This window comes from Tachypleus tridentatus, unplaced genomic scaffold (assembly GCF_004210375.1).
Source record: "Tachypleus tridentatus isolate NWPU-2018 unplaced genomic scaffold, ASM421037v1 Hic_cluster_1, whole genome shotgun sequence".
Classification (NCBI taxonomy): Eukaryota; Metazoa; Arthropoda; class Merostomata; order Xiphosura; family Limulidae; genus Tachypleus; species Tachypleus tridentatus.
The window spans coordinates 21975533-22000801 of NW_027467777.1; the positions used below are offsets into that span (position 1 = coordinate 21975533).

The window sequence follows — 25269 nt, forward strand, 5'->3', positions numbered from 1 at the left end:
AATATCTGTTTTACAGCTATCAAACAATATATAAGTACCTTGTTTACAGATATATTAACAACATTTATCTGCTCCGCATAGAATTAAAATATTCCCTCCAGTTCAACCTTCATAACTTGGGTGATAACGTTCAGTGGGTAACGTATAAAGCAATTATGAGTCAATTCACGTATGACGTCACCGAGAAAGTCGCATGGTATAGTTAGAAAGGTTATTGTCAGAACAGAAGTGTTTTCATATTTTCAGTTTTCTTGTTAATACAATGTAATTTCTAAGTTTCCGTTCTAAGAGAATAACTGGAGAAAAGCGACAGAAGTTTTAGCGACTCATTCCTATTTGATTAATTTTTATGGGTTAGCTCACTCTTGTCTGTCGTTTGATAAATAGTTAAAGAATCAATAACTTTCATTGGTGTTCCACAAATATTGTTTAAAACAGAGAATAATCTTCATAAATTCTGGTGTCAAACGTTTATATTGATCTTAAAAATCCGATACCCGGATGTTTCACTACACCTGTCTCCTCCCAGCGCTTTCTTACTGGCGACCAATCACCAAGTAAATCACAGAAAACTATTATAAAGCCACGTTATGTTCCTCTCAAACCTGTAGCTAATTTAACAACTGTGATTTTTCGGCCGGCCCCCTTCCGACCAATCCACCAACCCTGAAGAACCGGTCTGGGTACAACCACTCCGAGGTGCCTCGGGTCTTTTCAAAGTAACTCTTCTTTCATCGAATCATCTCCGGTCGACTAAATGGACAGAAACTATCACAGTTGTTAGTTGTACTTATAGTCTTGCTGTAAAACCATCGTGGTGAGACTCGCTAAATATACCCGACGATTTAGTGTTTGTGTTGACTTTCCATATCACGTTATTATTAAATTATCCACGAACAAATGGAATCTCCAGACCAAAAGAACTCCGGATCACCTTTGTCTTTCATTTCTCCTTCAGAGTCTAGGCCTCTGGAGAAATCCAGAGATTCACTAACCCCTACCGAGCAAAACGAAGTCTTAAAATCTGATTCGGAACAGTCAGATAGACTATCAGCTTTCACACCAGTGACCAGCGGTCATTCTATGCCACCATTGGTGAGTGTAACAAACTATCTCACTTCCCGACTGTTTCCTTTTTCTTCTGACAGGCTGAGCGAGCTCTTCAGACACTCCTTGGTCACTGTCGACTCCAGCGCCACCACACCTACAACATCATTGATGTCGGCCGCACCATCAACGGCTGTCAGCGAAGGGTCAACTTCCTCTGGACATTTACCTTTTTTTCGACCATTTCTTTCACCAACAAGTATCGTCCACCCCAGTGAAACTGGACTCCTTTACCGCGGACTGCCCACGGATTTACCGCTCAGCGCGGGACCACTCCCTGCCTTCTGTGAGTACCGTTTAAATTAAACCCGGGGCTTCCTGCCCCACATCTGGTTAATTAATAACCATGATTATACCTGAAGACTTGTCATTACCTAATTGTTACAAGAGTCCTTAGTCTCTACAACCGGAGGCGACTAGCCTCATCCAACATCTGTAAGTGTAACCGTTTTTCAACACGCGCTACAAAAATCGCTCATTTTAAAAAGTCACGTGCTAGAAATTAATTGCGCTCAAAGCCATTCTAGTGTTACAATTACATAAGGTAAGATGTTATGTTAACGTTATCATCCAATAACGTTATTCTGCAAAACACAATGAAGTACATTTTAAAGAAACACCGACTAATTATCAGATGTTGAACTATTTGTTAAACATGGATAATGTAAGGAGTGAACATGCCATAAATTAGATAGAGCAAAGGAACTTGGTACAAACTAATTATAATATAAGACAGTAATTAAAGAACACGGTACAGACTAGTTATAATATTAGACAGTAACAAAAGAACATGGTACAAACTATTTATAATATAAAACAGTAACAAATAAACATGGTACAAACCAGTTATAATATGAGACAGTAACAAAAGAACATGGTACAAATTAGTTATAATATAAAACAGTAACAAAGAACATGGTACAAAATAGTTATAATATAAGAGAGTAACAAAAGAACATGGTACAAACTAGTTATAATATAAGTCAGTGACAAAGAACATGGAACAAACTATTTATATTATAAAACAGTAACAAATGAACATGGTACAGACCAGTTATAATATAAGTCAGTGACACGAAAACATGGTACAAACTATTTATATTATAAAACAGTAACAAATGAACATGGTACAGACCAGTTATAATATAAGTCAGTGACACGAAAACATGGTACAAACTAATTATAATATGAAACAGTAACATGCTACAAACAAGATACTATAAAACACGGTAACGAACGAACAAGACAGAGGAATACATGTTACAAACAAGATAATATATATAATATGTAAAAAATAAACATGTTTATATAGATTGTGCGAGAAAAATTAAAATTGCCTTTTTCTAACCTGTCTGTATGTGAAAATATTCTTCATATTCAAATTTATTAAAATATATAAATTAAAAAGTTCTTAGTCTACTGTGTCAGAGCCACATAAGCGGTGAATAAATCATGAGACAGATTAACAACACATCAAATATGAAATGTACCTTTCTCAAACCATGAACATCTTTCTTCTCGAAAAACTCTCATATTGTGTTTAATTTCAGTCTGAAATTATACATAGAAATTATCGTTATTCATAGAGAATGTATCAGCCGTTGTCCTCTCACGTCCTTGAATATTAATATGAGTTATCTTGTAGAATATGTCACTGTTCTCTGACTGTGATGAATGTTAATATGAAAGTTATCTTGTAGAATATGTCACTGTTCTCTGACGGTGTTGAATGTTAATATGAAAGTTATCTTATAGAATAAGTCACTGTTCTATGACGATGTTAAATGTCAATATGAAAGTTATCTTGTGGAATAAACCACTGTTCTCTGACGATGTTGAATCTTAGTGTAAAAGTTATCTTGTAAAATAAGCCACTGTTCTATGACAATGTTGAATCTTAATATGAAAGTTATCTTGTAGAATAAGTCACTGTTCTATGACGATGTTGAATCTTAGTATGAAAGTTATCTTGTAGAATAAGTCACTGTTCTATGACGATGTTGAATCTTAGTATAAAAGTTATCTTGTAGAATAACTCACTGTTCTATAACGATGTTGAATCTTAGTATAAAAGTTATCTTGTAGAATAACTCACTGTCCTCTCACGTCCTTGAATATTAATATGAAAGTTATCTTGTAGAATATGTCACTGTTCTCTGACTGTGATGAATGTTAATATGAAAGTTATCTTGTAGAATAAGTCACTGTTCTCTGACGGTGTTGAATGTTAATATGAAAGTTATCTTGTACAATAAGTCACTGTTCTCTGACTGTGATGAATGTTAATATGAAAGTTATCTTGTAGAATAAGTCACTGTTCTCTGACGGTGTTGAATGTTAATATGAAAGTTATCTTATAGAATAAGTCACTGTTCTATGATGGTGATGAATGTTAATATGAAAGTTATCTTGTAGAATAAGTCACTGTTCTCTGACGGTGTTGAATGTTAATATGAAAGTTATCTTGTACAATAAGTCACTGTTCTCTGACTGTGATGAATGTTAATATGAAAGTTATCTTGTAGAATAAGTCACTGTTCTCTGACGGTGTTGAATGTTAATATGAAAGTTATCTTGTAGAATAAGTCACTGTTCTTTGACGGTGTTGAATGTTAATATGAAAGTTATCTTATAGAATAAGTCACTGTTCTATGACGATGTTGAATCTTGCTATGAAAGTTATCTTGTAGAATAAGTCACTGTTCTGTGACGATGTTGAATGTTAATATGAAAGTTATCTTGTAAAATAAATCACTGTTCTATGACGATGTTGAATGTCAATATCAAAGTTATCTTGTGGAATAAACCACTGTTCTCTGACGATGTTGAATCTTAGTGTAAAAGTTATCTTGTAAAATAAGCCACTGTTCTATGACAATGTTGAATCTTAATATGAAAGTTATCTTGTAGAATAAGTCACTGTTCTATGACGATGTTGAATCTTAGTATAAAAGTTATCTTGTAGAATAACTCACTGTTCCATGACGGTGTTGAATCTTAGTATAAAAGTTATCTTGTAGAATAGGTCACTGTTCTATGACGATGTTGAATCTTAGTATAAAAGTTATCTTGTAGAATAAGTCATTGTTCTATGACGATGTTGAATCTTAGTATAAAAGTTATCTTGTAGAATAAGTCACTGTTCTATGACGATGTTGAATCTTAGTATAAAAGTTATCTTGTAGAATAAGTCACTGTTCTATGACGATGTTGAATCTTAGTATAAAAGTTATCTTGTAGAATAAGTCACTGTTCTATAACAATGTTGAATCTTAATATGAAAGTTATCTTGTAGAATAAGTCACTGTTCTATGACGATGTTGAATCTTAGTATAAAAGTTATCTTGTAGAATAAGCCCCTGTCCATGACGGTGATGAATGTTAATATGAAAGTTATCTTGTAGAATAAGTCACTGTTCTCTGACGGTGATGAATGTTAATATGAAAGTTATCTTGTAGAATAAATCACTGTTCTCTGTAGGTGATGAATGTTAATATGAAAGTTATCTTGTAGAATAGGCCACTGATCTATGACGGTAATGAATCTTAGTATAAAAGTTATCTTGTAGAATAACTCACTGTTCTATGACAATGTTGAATCTTAATATGAAAGTTATCTTCTAGAATAAGCCACTGTTCTATGACGGTGATGAATCTTAGTATAAAAGTTATCTTGTGGAATAAACCACTGTTCTATGACGATGTTGAAAATTAATATTAAAGTTATCTTGTAGAATAAGTCACTGTTCTCTGACGGTGTTGAATGTTAATATGAAAGTTATCTTATAGAATAAGTCACTGTTCTATGACGATGTTGAATCTTGCTATGAAAGTTATCTTGTAGAATAAGTCACTGTTCTGTGACGGTGATGAATCTTAATATGAAAGTTATCTTGTAGAATAAGTCACTGTTCTATGACGATGTTGAATCTTAGTGTAAAAGTTATCTTGTAGAATAAGTCACTGTTCTATGACAATCTTGAATCTTAATATGAAAGTTATCTTGTAGAATAAGTCACTGTTCTATGACGATGTTGAATCTTAGTATAAAAGTTATCTTGTGGAATAAACCACTGTTCTATGACGATGTTGAAAATTAATATTAAAGTTATCTTGTAGAATAAGTCACTGTTCTCTGACGGTGTTGAATGTTAATATGAAAGTTATCTTATAGAATAAGTCACTGTTCTATGACGATGTTGAATCTTAATATGAAAGTTATCTTGTAGAATAAGTCACTGTTCTATGACAATCTTGAATCTTAATATGAAAGTTATCTTGTAGAATAAGTCACTGTTCTATGACGATGTTGAATCTTAGTATAAAAGTTATCTTGTGGAATAAACCACTGTTCTATGACGATGTTGAAAATTAATATTAAAGTTATCTTGTAGAATAAGTCACTGTTCTCTGACGGTGTTGAATGTTAATATGAAAGTTATCTTATAGAATAAGTCACTGTTCTATGACGATGTTGAATCTTGCTATGAAAGTTATCTTGTAGAATAAGTCACTGTTCTGTGACGGTGATGAATCTTAATATGAAAGTTATCTTGTAGAATAAGTCACTGTTCTATGACGATGTTGAATCTTAGTGTAAAAGTTATCTTGTAGAATAAGTCACTGTTCTATGACGATGTTGAATCTTAGTATAAAAGTTATCTTGTAGATTAAGTCACTGTTCTATGACGATGTTGAATCTTAGTATAAAAGTTATCTTGTAGAATAAGCCACTGTTCTATGACGGTGATGAATCTTAATATGAAAGTTATCTTGTAGAATAAGTCACTGTTCTATGACGATGTTGAATCTTTGTGTAAAAGTTATCTTGTAGAATAACTCACTGTTCTATGACGGTGATGAATCTTAATATGAAAGTTATCTTGTAGAATAAGTCACTGTTCTATGACAATGTTGAATCTTAATATGAAAGTTATCTTCTAGAATAAGTCACTGTTCTATGACAATGTTGAATCTTAGTATGAAAGTTATCTTCTAGAATAAGTCACTGTTCTATGACAATGTTGAATCTTAGTATAAAAGTTATCTTGTAGAATAAGTCACTGTTCTATGACGATGTTGAATCTTAGTATAAAAGTTATCTTGTAAAATAAGTCACTGTTCTATGATGATGTTGAATCTTAGTATGAAAGTTATCTTGTAGAATAAGTCACTGTTCTCTGACGGTGATGAATGTTAATATGAAAGTTATCTTGTAGAATAAATCACTGTTCTTTTCAGGTGTTGAATGTTAATATGGAAGTTATCTTGTGGAATAAACCACTGTTCTATGACGATGTTGAATGTTAATATGGAAGTTATCTCGTAGAATAAGTCACTGTTCTATGACGATGTTGAATCTTTGTATGAAAGTTATCTTGTAGAATAAATCACTGTTCTATGACGATGTTGAATCTTTGTATGAAAGTTATCTTGTAGAATAAGCCACTGTTCTATGACGGTGATGAATGTCAATATCAAAGTTATCTTGTGGAATAAACCACTGTTCTCTGACGATGTTGAATCTTAGTGTAAAAGTTATCTTGTAAAATAAGCCACTGTTCTATGACAATGTTGAATCTTAATATGAAAGTTATCTTGTAGAATAAGTCACTGTTCTATGACGATGTTGAATCTTAGTATAAAAGTTATCTTGTAGAATAACTCACTGTTCCATGACGGTGTTGAATCTTAGTATAAAAGTTATCTTGTAGAATAAGTCACTGTTCTATGACGATGTTGAATCTTAGTATAAAAGTTATCTTGTAGAATAAGTCACTGTTCTATGACGATGTTGAATCTTAGTATAAAAGTTATCTTGTAGAATAAGTCACTGTTCTATGACGATGTTGAATCTTAGTATAAAAGTTATCTTGTAGAATAAGTCACTGTTCTATAACAATGTTGAATCTTAATATGAAAGTTATCTTGTAGAATAAGTCACTGTTCTATGACGATGTTGAATCTTAGTATAAAAGTTATCTTGTAGAATAAGCCCCTGTCCATGACGGTGATGAATGTTAATATGAAAGTTATCTTGTAGAATAAGTCACTGTTCTCTGACGGTGATGAATGTTAATATGAAAGTTATCTTGTAGAATAAATCACTGTTCTCTGTAGGTGATGAATGTTAATATGAAAGTTATCTTGTAGAATAGGCCACTGATCTATGACGGTAATGAATCTTAGTATAAAAGTTATCTTGTAGAATAACTCACTGTTCTATGACAATGTTGAATCTTAATATGAAAGTTATCTTCTAGAATAAGCCACTGTTCTATGACGGTGATGAATCTTAATATGAAAGTTATCTTGTAGAATAAGTCACTGTTCTATGACAATGTTGAATCTTAATATGAAAGTTATCTTGTAGAATAAGTCACTGTTCTATGACGATGTTGAATCTTAGTATAAAAGTTATCTTGTGGAATAAACCACTGTTCTATGACGATGTTGAAAATTAATATTAAAGTTATCTTGTAGAATAAGTCACTGTTCTCTGACGGTGTTGAATGTTAATATGAAAGTTATCTTATAGAATAAGTCACTGTTCTATGACGATGTTGAATCTTGCTATGAAAGTTATCTTGTAGAATAAGTCACTGTTCTGTGACGGTGATGAATCTTAATATGAAAGTTATCTTGTAGAATAAGTCACTGTTCTATGACGATGTTGAATCTTAGTGTAAAAGTTATCTTGTAGAATAAGTCACTGTTCTATGACGATGTTGAATCTTAGTATAAAAGTTATCTTGTAGATTAAGTCACTGTTCTATGACGATGTTGAATCTTAGTATAAAAGTTATCTTGTAGAATAAGCCACTGTTCTATGACGGTGATGAATCTTAATATGAAAGTTATCTTGTAGAATAAGTCACTGTTCTATGACGATGTTGAATCTTTGTGTAAAAGTTATCTTGTAGAATAACTCACTGTTCTATGACGGTGATGAATCTTAATATGAAAGTTATCTTGTAGAATAAGTCACTGTTCTATGACAATGTTGAATCTTAATATGAAAGTTATCTTCTAGAATAAGTCACTGTTTTATGACAATGTTGAATCTTAGTATAAAAGTTATCTTGTAGAATAAGTCACTGTTCTATGACGATGTTGAATCTTAGTATAAAAGTTATCTTGTAAAATAAGTCACTGTTCTATGATGATGTTGAATCTTAGTATGAAAGTTATCTTGTAGAATAAGTCACTGTTCTCTGACGGTGATGAATGTTAATATGAAAGTTATCTTGTAGAATAAATCACTGTTCTTTTCAGGTGTTGAATGTTAATATGGAAGTTATCTTGTGGAATAAACCACTGTTCTATGACGATGTTGAATGTTAATATGGAAGTTATCTCGTAGAATAAGTCACTGTTCTATGACGATGTTGAATCTTTGTATGAAAGTTATCTTGTAGAATAAATCACTGTTCTATGACGATGTTGAATCTTTGTATGAAAGTTATCTTGTAGAATAAGCCACTGTTCTATGACGGTGATGAATGTTAATATGAAAGTTATCTTGTAGAATAAGTCACTGTTCTCTGACGGTGATGAATGTTAATATGAAAGTTATCTTGTAGAATAAGCCACTGTTCTATGACGGTGATGAATGTTAATATGAAAGTTATCTTGTAGAATAAGTCACTGTTCTATGACGATGTTGTATCTTAGTATGAAAGTTATCTTGTAGAATAAGCCACTGTTCTATGACGATGTTGAATCTTTGTATGAAAGTTATCTTGTAGAATAAGTCACTGTTCTCTGACGGTGATGAATGTTAATATGAAAGTTATCTTGTAGAATAAGTCACTGTTCTTTGATGATGTTGAATCTTAGTATGAAAGTTATCTTGTAGAATAAGTCAGTGTTCTCTGACGGTGTTGAATCTTAGTATGAAAGTTATCTTCTAGAATAAACCACTGTTCTATGACGATGTTGAATCTCAGTATGAAAGTTATCTTGTAGAATAAGAAACTGTTCTATGACGATGTTGAATCTTAGAATAAAAGTTATCTTGTAGAATAAGTCACTGTTCTCTGACGGTGATGAATGTTAATATGAAAGTTATCTTGTAGAATAAGCCACTGTTCTATGACGGTGATGAATGTTAATATGAAAGTTATCTTGTAGAATAAGTCACTGTTCTCTGACGGTGTTGAATGTTAATATGAAAGTTATCTTGTAGAATAAGCCACTGTTCTATGACGGTGATGAATGTTAATATGAAAGTTATCTTATAGAATAAGTCACTGTTCTATGACGATGTTGAATCTTGCTATAAAAGTTATCTTGTAGAATAAGTCACTGTTCTGTGACGGTGATGAATCTTAATATGAAAGTTATCTTGTAGAATAAGTCACTGTTCTATGACGATGTTGAATCTTAGTGTAAAAGTTATCTTGTAGAATAAGTCACTGTTCTATGACGATGTTGAATCTTAGTATAAAAGTTATCTTGTAGATTAAGTCACTGTTCTATGACGATGTTGAATCTTAGTATAAAAGTTATCTTGTAGAATAAGCCACTGTTCTATGACGGTGATGAATCTTAATATGAAAGTTATCTTGTAGAATAAGTCACTGTTCTATGACGATGTTGAATCTTTGTGTAAAAGTTATCTTGTAGAATAACTCACTGTTCTATGACGGTGATGAATCTTAATATGAAAGTTATCTTGTAGAATAAGTCACTGTTCTATGACAATGTTGAATCTTAATATGAAAGTTATCTTCTAGAATAAGTCACTGTTCTATGACAATGTTGAATCTTAGTATAAAAGTTATCTTGTAGAATAAGTCACTGTTCTATGACGATGTTGAATCTTAGTATAAAAGTTATCTTGTAGAATAAGTCACTGTTCTATGACGATGTTGAAACTTAGTATAAAAGTTATCTTGTAAAATAAGTCACTGTTCTATGATGATGTTGAATCTTAGTATGAAAGTTATCTTGTAGAATAAGCCACTGTTCTATGACGGTGATGAATGTTAATATGAAAGTTATCTTGTAGAATAAGTCACTGTTCTCTGACGGTGATGAATGTTAATATGAAAGTTATCTTGTGGAATAAACCACTGTTCTCTGACGGTGTTGAATCTTAGTATGAAAGTTATCTTCTAGAATAAACCACTGTTCTATGACGATGTTGAATCTTTGTATGAAAGTTATCTTGTAGAATAAATCACTGTTCTATGACGATGTTGAATCTTTGTATGAAAGTTATCTTGTAGAATAAGCCACTGTTCTATGACGGTGATGAATGTTAATATGAAAGTTATCTTGTAGAATAAGTCACTGTTCTCTGACGGTGATGAATGTTAATATGAAAGTTATCTTGTAGAATAAGCCACTGTTCTATGACGGTGATGAATGTTAATATGAAAGTTATCTTGTAGAATAAGTCACTGTTCTATGACGATGTTGTATCTTAGTATGAAAGTTATCTTGTAGAATAAGCCACTGTTCTATGACGATGTTGAATCTTTGTATGAAAGTTATCTTGTAGAATAAGTCACTGTTCTCTGACGGTGATGAATGTTATTATGAAAGTTATCTTGTAGAATAAGTCACTGTTCTTTGATGATGTTGAATGTTAGAATGAAAGTTATCTTGTAGAATAAGTCACTGTTCTATGACTATGTTGAATCTTAGTATGAAAGTTATCTTGTAGAATAAGTCACTGTTCTCTGACGGTGTTGAATCTTAGTATGAAAGTTATCTTCTAGAATAAACCACTGTTCTATGACGATGTTGAATCTCAGTATGAAAGTTATCTTGTAGAATAAGAAACTGTTCTATGACGATGTTGAATCTTAGAATAAAAGTTATCTTGTAGAATAAGTCACTGTTCTCTGACGGTGATGAATGTTAATATGAAAGTTATCTTGTAGAATAAGCCACTGTTCTATGACGGTGATGAATGTTAATATGAAAGTTATCTTGTAGAATAAGCCACTGTTCTATGACCGTGATTAATGTTAATATGAAAGTTATCTTGTGGAATAAACCACTGTTCTCTGGCGGTGATGAATGTTAATATGAAAGTTATCTTGTGGAATAAACCACTGTTCTCTGACGGTGATGAATGTTAATATGAAAGTTATCTTGTGGAATAAACCACTGTTCTCTGACGATGTTGAATCTTGGTATGAAAGTTATCTTGTAGAATAAGAAACTGTTCTATGACGATGTTGAATCTTAGTATGAATGTTATCTTGTAGAATAAGTCACTGTTCTATGACGATGTTGAATCTTAGTATAAAAGTTATCTTGTAGAATAAGTCACTGTTCTATGACGGTGTTGAATCTTAGTATGAAAGTTATCTTGTAGAATAAGCCACTGTTCTATGATGATGTTGAATCTTAGTATGAAAATTATCTTGTAGAATAAGCCACTGTTCTATGACGATGTTGAATCTTAGTATAAAATTTATCTTGTAGAATAAGTCACTGTTCTATGACGGTGATGAATGTTAATATGAAAGTTATCTTGTGGAATAAACCACTGTTCTCTGGCGGTGATGAATGTTAATATGAAAGTTATCTTGTGGAATAAACCACTGTTCTCTGACGGTGATGAATGTTAATATGAAAGTTATCTTGTAGAATAAGCCACTGTTCTATGACCGTGATTAATGTTAATATGAAAGTTATCTTGTGGAATAAACCACTGTTCTCTGGCGGTGATGAATGTTAATATGAAAGTTATCTTGTGGAATAAACCACTGTTCTCTGACGGTGATGAATGTTAATATGAAAGTTATCTTGTGGAATAAACCACTGTTCTCTGACGATGTTGAATCTTGGTATGAAAGTTATCTTGTAGAATAAGAAACTGTTCTATGACGATGTTGAATCTTAGTATGAATGTTATCTTGTAGAATAAGTCACTGTTCTATGACGATGTTGAATCTTAGTATAAAAGTTATCTTGTAGAATAAGTCACTGTTCTATGACGGTGTTGAATCTTAGTATGAAAGTTATCTTGTAGAATAAGCCACTGTTCTATGATGATGTTGAATCTTAGTATGAAAATTATCTTGTAGAATAAGCCACTGTTCTATGACGATGTTGAATCTTAGTATAAAAGTTATCTTGTAGAATAAGCCACTGTTCTATGGTGATGTTGAATCTTAGTATGAAAGTTATCTTGTATAATAAGCCACTGTTCTATGATGATGTTGAATCTTAGTATGAAAGTTATCTTGTAGAATAAGCCACTGTTCTATGACGATGTTGAATCTTAGTATGAATGTTATCTTGTAGAATAAGTCACTGTTCTCTGACGATGTTGAATCTTAGTATGAAAGTTATCTTGTAGAATAAACCACTGTTCTATGACGATGTTGAATCTCAGTATGAAAGTTATCTTGTAGAATAAGAAACTGTTCTATGACGATGTTGAATCTTAGAATAAAAGTTATCTTGTAGAATAAGTCACTGTTCTCTGACGGTGATGAATGTTAATATGAAAGTTATCTTGTGGAATAAACCACTGTTCTCTGACGGTGATGAATGTCAATATGAAAGTTATTTTGTAGAATATGTCGTTGTTTTCTGACGTCTTAAGTTTAAGTAAACGATCATCCTGATTATGTCTGGTCAAATTATTACAGCTACATAAAAACCAGATTTTTTATATTTCACGAAATATTTAACAGTTATAGAAGTACAGGGCTTCTATCTTCACTCGAACTAATGTTTTCGCCAGAATCGTCGCATTCTGTCCTGTAAAACTATATAACTTCACCTGGTAAACAAGTAAAATTTATTATATTATTCACCTACATATAAATCTCTGTACATTTGTTTATATGTTTCTCTGCTTTCCTTATGTCGTTAGAATTATCTGACAGAATATTTAATAAATAGTGGAGGCTTAATCAGTCCAATGAAGTAATAGAGTTGACATAACATGGCCTGGTGGTTAGGGTGCTCGACTCGAAATCTAGGGATCACTAGTTTGAATCGTTGTCACTTCAAACATGCTTGTTCTTTCAGTCGTGGTTGCCTAATAATATTTCGGTCAGTCCCATTATTCGTTGACAATAGAGTAACCAAAGAGTTAGCGGTTGGTGGTGATGACTATCTTTCTTCCCTCTACACATAGACTACTAAATTTAGGACGGGTAGCGCAGAGAGCCCTCAGGTAGCTTTGCACGAAATTCAATATAAAACAAATAAACGAAGTTGTCGATCTAATGAAACTAAGTGGATGTTTTATCACGATTTTAAACTATTCTCTAACAACTTATAGTTTAGATATCTGCTTGAATTCTATTGAAATAAAGGTTCTACTTTTAGTTAGTTCGAAATGCATCGAATTATTTTAATTCACGTGAATTCTTCAATGTGAAAATATTATGTTCAAAAGCAGATACTATAGCTGGCAACACATTTCATATTGGCCGTTGTTAGGTCGAATATAAAATGTTCAAAAGCAGATACTACAGTTGGCAACACATTTCATATTGGCCGTTGTTAAGTCGAAGATAAAATGTTCAAAAGCAGATACTACAGTTGACAACACATTTCATATTGGCCGTTGTTAAGTCGAAGATAAAATGTTCAAAAGCAGATACTACAGTTGACAACACATTTCATATTGGCCATTGTTAAGTCGAAGATAAAATGTTCAAAAGCAGATACTACAGCTGGCAACACATTTCATATTGGCCGTTGTTAAGTCGAATATAAAATGTTCAAAAGCAGATACTACAGCTGGCATCACATTTCATATTGGCCGTTGTTAAGTCGAAGATAAAATAGACCAATAATGAACATTTTTTTCGTGAAATATCTTTGAAGAAACGTGAAAGATATCGTATGTAACATTAAAATCAGAAAATAAAACATCTGTTCCAGGTAACACTAAAATCAGACAATAAAAACATCTGTCCTAGGTAACATTAAAATCAGACAATAAAACATCTGTTCTAGGTAACATTAAAACCAGACAATAAAAACATCTCTCCTATGTAACATTAAAATCAGACAATAAAACATCTGTTCTAGGTAACATTAAAATCACACAATAAAACATCTGTTCTAGGTAACACTAAAGTCAGACAATAAAAACATCTGTTCTAGGTAACATTAAAATCAGACAATAAAAACATCTGTCCTAGGTAACAGTAAAATCAGAAAATAAAACATCTGTTCTAGGTAACACTAAAATGAGACAATAAAAATATTTGTCCTACGTAACATTAAAACCAGACAATAAAGACATCTGTCCTGTATAACATTAAAATCAGACAATAAAAACATCTGTTCTGGGTAAGAGTAAAATCAGACAGTAAAAACATCTGTCCTAGTTTACATTAAAATCAGACAATAAAACATCTGTTCTAGGTGACATTAAAATCAGACAATAAAAACATCTGTCCTAGGTAAGAGTAAAATCAGACAGTAAAAACATCTGTCCTAGGTAAGAGTAAAATCATACAGTAAAAACATCTGTCCTAGGTTACATTAAAATCAGACAATAAAAACATCTGTCCTAGGTAAGAGTAAAATCAGACAGTAAAAACATCTGTCCTAGGTAAGAGTAAAATCATACAGTAAAAACAGCTGTCCTAGGTTACATTAAAATCAGACAATAAAACATCTGTTCTAGGTAACATTAAAATCAGACAATAAAAATATCTGTCCTAGATAACATTAAAATCAGACAATAAAACATCTGTTCTAGGTAACATTAAAATCAGACAATAAAAACATCTGTTCTAGGTAACATTAAAATCAGACAATAAAACATCTGTTCTAGGTAACATTAAAATCAGACAGTAAAAACATCTGTCCTAGGTTACATTAAAATCAGACAATAAAACATCTGTTCTAGGTAACATTAAAATCAGACAATAAAACATCTGTCCTAGGTAACAGTAAAATCAGACAATAAAAACATCTGTCCTAGGTAACATTAAAATCAGACAGTAAAACATCTGTTCTAGATAACATTAAAATCAGACAATAAAAACATCTGCCCTAGGTAACAGTAAAATCAGACAATAAAAACATCTGTCCTAGGTAACAGTAAAATCAGACAATAAAAACATGTATCCTACGTAATATTATAATCAGAGAATGAAAACATCTGTTTTAGGTAACAATAAAATCAGATGAATAAAAACATCTGACCTAGGTAACATTAAAATCAAACAATAAAACATCTGTCGTCAGTTACAGTGAAGTCAGTGAAAATCACCATTTGTCGTGTGAAACAGTAAATTCAGTGGAATAGCCACCTTGTTGGGGTAATAGTAACTAATAAAAGATTTTCAACAAGACAAGCGGCACTAGCCACGTGTATAGATACAGGAAAGGACAACCAACTAGTCACGTGTATAGATACAGGAAAGGACAACCAACTGGTCACATGAATAAAAGACACTTCAGCAACAGACACAGGATAGGAACAAGTCTGATAATAACAACCGTCAGGCCTGTAACAATAACAAACAAGTCTGTTAATAACAACAGTCAGGCATGTAACAATAAGAAACATGTCTGTTAATAACAACAGTCAGGCCTGTAACAATAAGGAACAAGTCTGTTAATAACAACCGTCACGCCTGTAACAATAAGGAACAAGTCTGTTAATAACAACCGTCACGCCTGTAACAATAAGGAACAAGTCTGATAATAACAACCGTCAGGCCTGTAACAATAAGGAATAAGTCTGTTAATAACAAACGTCAGGCATGTAACAATAAGAAACATGTCTGTTAATAACAACCGTCAGGCCTGTAACAATAAGGAATAAGTCTGTTAATAACAAACGTCAGGCATGTAACAATAAGAAACATGTCTGTTAATAACAACCGTCACGCCTGTAACGATACGGAACAAGTCTGATAATAACAACCGTCAGGTCTGTAACAATAACAAACAAGTCTGTTAATAGCAACAGTTAGGCCTGTAACAATAAGGAACAAGTCTGTTAATAACAACAGTCAGGCCTGTAACAATAAGGAACAAGTCTGTTAATAACAACCGTCAAGCCTCTACAGTAAGGAACAAGTCTGTTATTAACAACTGTCAGGCCTGTAACAATAAACAAGTTTTTAGTCATAACAATCAGACCTTCGTGATGACGAGAAACCCACTTGGAGTTAAAATTTTTCTCAGGACGGCTGATATGGATGTTAACACTTTTACCAAAATAAGGTAGAGAAGAACATTGCAGTTCGATGTTAGGTTATTAATTAGTTTTGGTATAAAGGTGTTCCTTTGTTTAATATTGGGTTTCGTTGTTGTATAAGTAGGACTTTTTTGATTTTGCGGTTGTTTATATATGTCTCCCTACTTAGTGTCTGGGTGTTTTCCATTGTTATGTTATGTTTAGTTAATCTGCAGTCTTCAAAATGTCTCCAACAATCCCGTACCAGTTTACACTGTTTTCTCTTAGACGTGCTCGTCAATGGTCAGTTGCAAACTCTATAGGCTCAGCATGGCCGAGTGGGTTAAGTCGTTCGACTCGTATTCTGAAGGTCGCGGATTCGAATCCAGGTCACACCAAACATGCTCGCCCTTTCAGCCATGGGGCTGTTATAATGTGACGGTCAGTCCCACTATTCGTTGGTAAAAGAGTAGCTCAAGAGTTGGCGGTGGGTGGTGATGACTAGCTGCCTTCCCTCTAGTCTTACACTGCTAAATTAGAGACGGCCAGCGCAGATAGCCCTCGCGTAGCTTTGCGCGAAATTCAAAAATTAAACAAGCAAACTCTATTTGTTAACCTGAAGATGACCTAAGAAGGTCGAAACATTGTTCTCTGCTTTATTTGGGTAAAAGTGTTAATACCCATAACAGCCGTCCTGACATACAATTTTACAATAATAAGACTTGTTGTACTAAGCAACAAGTATAACAACCATGAGACACAAACATTGCCATTATGAAAGCCAGTATTGTAACATGTTAAAACATGAAAGTTTGTTTCTAGCTATAAATTCAAACTCTGTGAAGCCAGCCAAACACTACCGATCACGTGACCTTGGTACACCTGTAGCTAGCTACGGTCTTGACATAGAAATGTTTCAATAGGTGGAATATCTTGAGTCACATTTCTGGATTCTTCTTTTACTTAAATACCTTTCACTTCAATAGTTACAAATGACCTTGTGACGTGGGTTCCCACCCTAGAGAAACTTGTAACCTGTTTGACCCTTGTCCATTTGCTGCTCAATTGTTTTTTTTTTCATCGGTTGTTGATATAGTTTTATCTCAAGGAACAAATCTGTCTTCCACTTTCGAGATTTTCAAAACACTAGAGATAATGAAAGACGTGAGTGTTGTGAGCTCACGGAATCTAACGGTGTGGATGCACGCGCCTTGCATCCGGTACCCGCAGGCCGTGTTAGAACGCGGCACGTGCATGAAAGAGGTGCCTTAACGACTCATTAGCTGTCCATATAATGCCGGATATGACTGTTCCAAAGAGATATTCTTGTTTGGTAAAGACTGTGGTAGCAGTTAGCTATTATATAAAATGGCAAGTTAATGGATATAATGAGCCTAGATTGAAGGATATGAGACAAGATACTTGAGAGACTATACTTTATTCGTGAAGATAACCAGGAAACTGACACTGATTAGAGAACTGTTTCAAGCTGTATTTATCGTATCTAGCGTTTGAAAAACTTTTTAATTACTAATTACCACACTATGATGTTGTATTTAACAAAGGCGTGTCATAAGGTGAGCTTATATTTAACAAAGGCTTATCATAAGATGAGATTATATTCAACAAAGGCGTATTATAAGATGAGATTATATTTAACAAAGGCGTGTCATAAGGTGAGCTTATATTTAACAAAGGCTTATCATAAGATGAGATTATATTCAACAAAGGCGTATTATAAGATGAGATTATATTTAACAAAGGCTTATCATAAGGTGAGCTTATATTTAACAAAAGCTTATCATAAGATGAGATTATGTTTAACAAAGGCTTATCATAAGGTTAGCTTATATTTAACAAAGGCGTATTATAAGATGATACTATATTCAACAAAGGCTTATCATAAGATGAGATTATATTTAACAAAGGCTTATCATAAGATGAGATTATATTTAACAAAGGCTTATCATAAGGTGAGATTATATTTAACAAAGGCTTATCATAAGATGAGATTATATTTAACAAAGGCTTATCATAAGGTGAGATTATATTTAACAAAGGCTTATCATAAGGTGATATTATATGAAACAAAGGCGTATCATAAGGTGAGATTATATTTAACGAAGATGCGAATATTTTCAACAAATGCTTATTATTGGATGAAGCTATCTTTAACAAAGTCTAATCACCAGATTAAACTATTGTAACAATGGTCTACCACAGGCTGATAATACTATTTTAACAATGGTCTACCACAGGCTGATAATACTATTTTAACAATGGCTTACCAATTTTATTTTTTGTTGCTAGATGGAAGCACAAATTGCTAATTTTTTACGATCATCTGTGCCTTTTCATTGCACAAACATGATACCTGTCAAAACAATTTCAGTAAAAATAAATAAATAATAATCTAAGTGAAAGTTCATATTGATGGCATCATAGAGCTCGTGTATTTATTTAACTTGTTGATCTGTGTACATGTTATTAATAGTTGAGTTTAAAAACACCAGTTTATTACTTACCAACAACATTATATAGAGTTCTAGGTTTCTTCAAATCTTCGTTGGGCCGGAGTCAGAAAGCTGCATGTGTATGCGTGGTATTGTGCTTCATGAACTGGGTTGTGTATGCGTGGTATTGTGCTTCATGAACTGGGTTGTGTATGCGTGGTATTGTGCTTCATGAACAGGGTTGTGTATGCGTGGTATTGTGCTTCATGAACTGGGTTGTGTATGCGTGGTATTGTGCTTCATGAACTGGGTTGTGTATGCGTGGTATTGTGCTTCATGAACTGGGTTGTGCATGCGTGGTATTGTGCTTCATGAACTGGGTTGTGCATGCGTGGTATTGTGCTTCATGAACTGGGTTGTGCATGCGTGGTATTGTGCTTCATGAACTGGGTTGTGTATGCGTGGTATTGTGCTTCATGAACTGGGTTGTGCATGCGTGGTATTGTGCTTCATGAACTGGGTTGTGTATGCGTGGTATTGTGCTTCATGAACTGGGTTGTGCATGCGTGGTATTGTGCTTCATGAACTGGGTTGTGCATGCGTGGTATTGTGCTTCATGAACTGGGTATGCGTGGTATTGTGCTTCATGAACTGGGTTGTGTATGCGTGGTATTGTGCTTCATGAACTGGGTTGTGTATGCGTGGTATTGTGCTTCATGAACTGGGTTGTGTATGCGTGGTATTGTGCTTCATGAACTGGGTTGTGTATGCGTGGTATTGTGCTTCATGAACTGGGCTGTGTATGCGTGGTATTGTGCTTCATGAACTGGGTTGTGCATGCGTTATTAAAAGGACAATCTAACTAACTAACCAGTTTTTTCACCTTCTAAACCAATAGTAATGGTACATTTATTGACACAACGATTAATATCTCCAGATAGTGGTTTTCCAACTTTCCGTTTTCCCATAACTTCCAGTATTTTTTACTACGACAAGGTTGTTTCTCAACTGCGGTTGTGAAAACTAGAACCAGACATTGAAGACTCCAACCATCTTATGATCGAAATCGAATATTTAGACTTGAATAATTCCAATCACTGATCAGGGTGTGATGACGTAGCTGTTTTGTTTTATATATTAATATTTAAATTTAGTGACTACAAAAATAATCCTAAAGACGATAGAGTGGAATATAAACTGATGTTCTATTTTACAAAGCAAAACGTTCATTTGTTAGAAATAAATATCAAATGTTTCGAGTCCTTGCATCTTTCTTATCGGCATAGCCGTGTTACTATACTTGATGTTTGTTTTACAGATAATTCTGGGATACGAAGAGAGCTTAATGTAGGCTGTACGTGTTACGATACTTGATGTTTGTTTTACAGATAATTCTGGGATACGAAGACAGCTTAATGTAGGCTGTACGTGTTACGATACTTGATGTTTGTTTTACAGATAATTCTGGGATACGAAGACAGCTTAATGTTGGCTGTACGTGTTACGTAGCCGTGTTACGATACTTGATGTTTGTTTTACAGATAATTCTGGGATACGAAGACAGCTTAATGTAGGCTGTACGTGTTACGATACTTGATGTTTGTTTTACAGATAATTCTGGGATACGAAGACAGCTTAATGTAGGCTGTACGTGTTACGATACTTGATGTTTGTTTTACAGATAATTCTGGGATACGAAGACAGCTTAATGTAGGCTGTACGTGTTACGATACTTGATGTTTGTTTTACAGATAATTCTGGGATACGAAGACAGCGTAATGTAGGCTGTACTTGTTACGTAGCCGTGTTACGATACTTGATGTTTGTTTTGCAGATAATTCTGGGATACGAAGACAGCTTGATGTAGGCTGTACGTGTTACGTAGCCGTGTTACGATACTTGATGTTTGTTTTACAGATAATTCTGGGATACGAAGACAGCTTAATGTAGGTTGTACGTGAGTGATTTCCAGTAGTAACAAGAGTGAGGACTTCGAACATTTGATGACGTGCGTGAGATCAATTAAACGAAAGGAGAAAATTTCAGCTAAAGTTACTGAAGTATTTATGTTACAATATTCTTAACTAAGGTCACGGAGTCCATGTCTGGTACCTCACCAAAGGTGAACGGAGGTCATGTTTTGCCCCGTGTTTGTTTGTTTGTCAGCAAGGTTTCTCGAAAACTCTTAAATGCATTTGGACGTAAGTGGCTATAAATTTGGATTATGGCCCAACTTAGGAGTGATTACTTTGTGTAAAGTTAGGGTTAAAGGTAAAGGTCACAGTTTGGTCACGAAAATAAAAAAAATATTCATCTGTTAGCATGGAGACTGATTTTTCACATTATCTTTGCTCTACGACTCAGTCAAACATGACCGAGTTTTTGAAGAAATTTCATAGGCTTATGTAGAATGTTGTAATTCCTCATTGGTCTGCCGAAAATGGACCCGAGTCAGTTAATTACGACGGACATACGAACACATTGTCGTATTTTATAAGAACGGAATATCATCTGCGCTGCACGAGGAAGATATAGACTTCTAATTTTAGTAGTGCAAAGCTACGTAAATAGTAAACTGCGATTAATTTTAGTAATGCAAAGCTACGTAAATAGCGAACTGCGATTAATTTTAGTAATGCAAAGCTACGTAAATAGCGAACTGCGATTAATTTTAGTAGTGCAAAGCTACGTAAATGGTGAACTGCGATCCTTTTATCACGGGAATTGAACTCTGTTTATGAAACTGTAAACCTCAGGCGACCCATCGAGGGAACGAAGACACTGAAATTATATTAAAGTAATTTTTTGAAAAGTAACTTTTATCTATAGTATTTTAAATATGACCAGAATGACAAAAGTTAAACTATTCATGAGTTAAGAATAATCTATATTGTTGTACATACAACCAGGGTTACGGAGCTTATAATAAAATACTTATTAACCAAGATTAAGGGTTGTGTCTTTAATATTTTACGTTCACTGGTTTGGTTTGAATTTCGCACGAAGCTACTTGAGGGCTATCTGCGATAGCGGTCCCTAATTTATCAGTGTAATACTAGAGTGAAAGCAGCTAGTCATCACCACCCACCGCCAACTCTTGGGCTACTATTTTACCAACGAATAGTGAGATTAGCCGCATATTATAACTCCTCCACGGCAGAAAGAGCGAGCATGCTTGGTGTGACGGGGATTCGAACCCGCAAACCTCAGATCACGAGTCGGATGCCTTAAAAACCTGACCATGGCCCCCCAGTGGCTCAGCGGTATGTCTGGGGACTTTCACCTCAAAAACCGGGTTTCGATACCTGTGGTGGGCAGAGCACAGATAGCCCATTGTGTAGCTTTGTGCTTAATTTGAAACAACAAAAACCTGACCATGCTGGGCCAATTTTACGTTCAACTGTAGCTATAGTATTCATACTAAAATAATTAGTACGTATAAATACGCTATATTATTTTATATACAACAAGAGTTATAGGAGTTACAGTAAATGGCTATTAATACAAAATAAATGTTTCATCTTTATATAAAACCAGTATTACAAAAGTCATAGTTAAATACTTCTTAAGTAATAATAACTGCCTCAACTCAGTGTTTCAAACTTAAAAACAACAGTTTTTAACTGAATGATATAAAATGATGTTTAAGTTATTTAGCAACACTTTTAAAACAAATATTTGTTGTTTTTAAACGGATGATTCGTTGTTTGTAGTTTGTTTGTGTTTTTCGCATGTACAAAGCTACCCTCACATTACGAGTCGAACACCTTAACCTACCTTGTCATGACAGCCATTTGATATACGGAATGAGTGGCTCAGTTAAGTAACCATTTGAAATACGGAATGAGTTGTGGCTGAGTTAAGTAACCACTTGATATACGGAATGACTTGTGGCTGAGTTAAGTAACCATTTGAAATACGGAATGACTTGTGACTGAGTTAAGTAACCATTTGATATACGGAATGACTTGTGGCTGAGTTAAGTAACCATTTGAAATACGGAATGAGTTGTGGCTGATTAAAGTAACCATTTGAAATACGGAATGAGTTGTGGCTGATTAAAGTAACCACTTGATATACGGAATGAGTTGTGGCTGAGTTAAGTAACCATTTGAAATACGGAATGACTTGTGACTGAGTTAAGTAACCATTTGATATACGGAATGAGTTGTGGCTGAGTTAAGTAACCATTTGAAATACGGAATGAGTTGTGGCTGATTAAAGTAACCATTTGAAATACGGAATGAGTTGTGGCTGATTAAAGTAACCACTTGATATACGGAATGAGTTGTGGCTGATTAAAGTAACCACTTGATATACGGAATGAGTTGTGGCTGATTAAAGTAACCACTTGATATACGGAATGAGTTGTGGCTGAGTTTAGTAACCATTTGATATACGGAATGAGTTGTGGCTGAGTTAAGTAACCATTTGAAATACGGAACGATTGGTTTTTTATTTGTGGATGATTAAAGTAACCACTTGATATACGGAATTATTTGTGGCTGAGTTAAGTAACCATTTGAAATACGGAATGAGTAGTGGCTGAGTTAAGTAACCATTTGAAATACGGAATGACTTGTGGCTGAGTTAAGTAACCATTTGAAATACGGAATGACTTGTGGCTCATTGCAGTAACCACTTGAAATACGGAATTGGTTTTATTTGTGGATGATTAAAGTAACCACTTGATATACGGAATTATTTGTGGCTGAGTTAAGTAACCATTTGAAATACGGAATGAGTTGTGGCTCATTGCAGTAACCACTTGATATACGGAACGATTGGTTTTTATTTGTGGATGATTAAAGTAACCACTTGATATACGGAATGACTTGTGGCTGATTAAAGTAACCATTTGAAATACGGAATGACTTGTGGCTGAGTTAAGTAACCATTTGATATACGGAATGACTTGTGGCTGATTAAAGTAACCATTTGAAATACGGAATGAGTTGTGGCTGATTAAAGTAACCACTTGATATACGGAATGAGTTGTGGCTGATTAAAGTAACCACTTGATATACGGAATGACTTGTGGCTGATTAAAGTAACCATTTGAAATACGGAATGACTTGTGGCTGAGTTAAGTAACCATTTGATATACGGAATGACTTGTGGCTGATTAAAGTAACCATTTGAAATACGGAATGAGTTGTGGCTGATTAAAGTAACCATTTGATATACGGAATGAGTTGTGGCTGATTAAAGTAACCATTTGAAATACGGAATGACTTGTGGCTGATTAAAGTAACCATTTGATATACGGAATGAGTTGTGGCTGAGTTAAGTAACCATTTGAAATACGGAATGAGTTGTGGCTGAGTTAAGTAACCATTTGATATACGGAATGACTTGTGGCTGAGTTAAGTAACCATTTGAAATACGGAATGACTTGTGGCTCATTGCAGTAACCACTTGATATACGGAACGATTGGTTTTTATTTGTGGATGATTAAAGTAACCACTTGATATACGGAATGACTTGTGGCTGATTAAAGTAACCACTTGATATACGGAATGACTTGTGGCTGATTAAAGTAACCACTTGATATACGGAATGTAGGTTTACGTTCAGTGTGTAGTTAAGTACGGATACAAGAAAAGTAATATTCAATGGACAACCCATCTCTAGTGCACGTTACATCTGGTGTTTGGGTGTTGATCCATCGTGAGAAATCACATAACGATAATAAATATCCCATCCATACCGACAAAGCTGTGGGATTTATCTCAACTTAAATGAACAAAGATTTCTTCTACCTTGTGATTCTTATGTTTCCCTCTCAGATATCACATTTAACTTCAAATTAACAAGAAAATGTTTTATCCTATGACTCACATTCTATGTTTTTCTCTCGGATATCACATTTAATTATGAATTAACAAAGAAATGTTTTATCTTATGACTCACATTCTATGTTTCCCTCTCGGACATCACATTTAATTTTGAATTAACAAAGAAATGTTTTATCCTATGACTCACATTCTATGTTTCCCTCTCGGATATCACATTTAATTTTGAATTAACAAAGAAATGTTTTATCCTATGACTCACATTCTATGTTTTCCTCTCGGATATCACATTTAATTTTGAATTAACAAAGAAATGTTTTATCCTATGACTCACATTCCATGTTTCCCTCTCGGATATCACATTTAATTATGAATTAACAAAGAAATGTTTTATCTTATGACTCACATTCTATGTTTTCCTCTCGGATATCACATTTAATTTTGAATTAACAAAGAAATGTTTTATCCTATGACTCACATTCTATGTTTTTCTCTCGGATATCACATTTAATTATGAATTAACAAAGAAATGTTTTATCCTATGACTCACATTCTATGTTTCCCTCTCGGATATCACATTTAATTTTGAATTAACAAAGAAATGTTTTATCCTATGACTCACATTCTATGTTTCCTCTCGGATATCACATTTAATTTTGAATTAACAAAGAAATGTTTTATCCTATGACTCACATTCTATGTTTCCCTCTCGGATATCACATTTAATTTTGAATTAACAAAGAAATGTTTTATCCTATGACTCACATTCTATGTTTCCTCTCGGAT

At 33.6% G+C, this 25269-nt stretch overlaps 1 pseudogene across 1 annotated transcript in view; it reads left to right on the plus strand.

The window, feature by feature from the left end:
• Positions 1-758: 758 nt before the first annotated feature.
• LOC143241850 (uncharacterized) overlaps positions 759-25269 on the plus strand; it is a 36321-nt pseudogene continuing 11810 nt past the window's right edge. The window contains exon 1 of the transcript XR_013022307.1: positions 759-1393. The product of XR_013022307.1 is annotated as an uncharacterized LOC143241850 (transcript). The remainder of the gene's footprint in view (positions 1394-25269) is intronic.